The following is a 289-nucleotide window of genomic DNA, read 5'->3' as shown; positions in this document are numbered from 1 at the left end:
ATAACAATTAAAGACTAACAAAACAAAAATGAGAAGCGTATAAAGAAAACATTAAACACTTTGTGTCAGTTATTTATGTTCGTTAGTGTGTCGACTATTTTATTTACCAGTTTCGATATTTTTTTCTCAAATGGAATATGCCATTGAACATTATCTAGACTAAATGCTACACTGATTGGAGTCAATCTTAATACATTGATATTAATGTGACAAGATATTCAAGAATAAAGACGATTAAATGTGTATATGTACCCAACTCATCAAAAATGTTGTCAATGCGGTCACACTG

At 29.4% G+C, this 289-nt stretch overlaps 1 protein-coding gene across 1 annotated transcript in view; it reads right to left on the bottom strand.

Annotated features, from left to right (window-relative positions):
* The window catches only part of LOC119586980, a gene marked incomplete in the record, with an annotated part of 81895 nt that overhangs the window by 69699 nt on the left and 11907 nt on the right, over positions 1–289 (bottom strand).

This window comes from Penaeus monodon, chromosome 22 (genome assembly GCF_015228065.2).
Source record: "Penaeus monodon isolate SGIC_2016 chromosome 22, NSTDA_Pmon_1, whole genome shotgun sequence".
Lineage (NCBI taxonomy): Eukaryota > Metazoa > Arthropoda > Malacostraca > Decapoda > Penaeidae > Penaeus > Penaeus monodon.
This window is presented reverse-complemented; position numbering and strand designations above follow the sequence as displayed.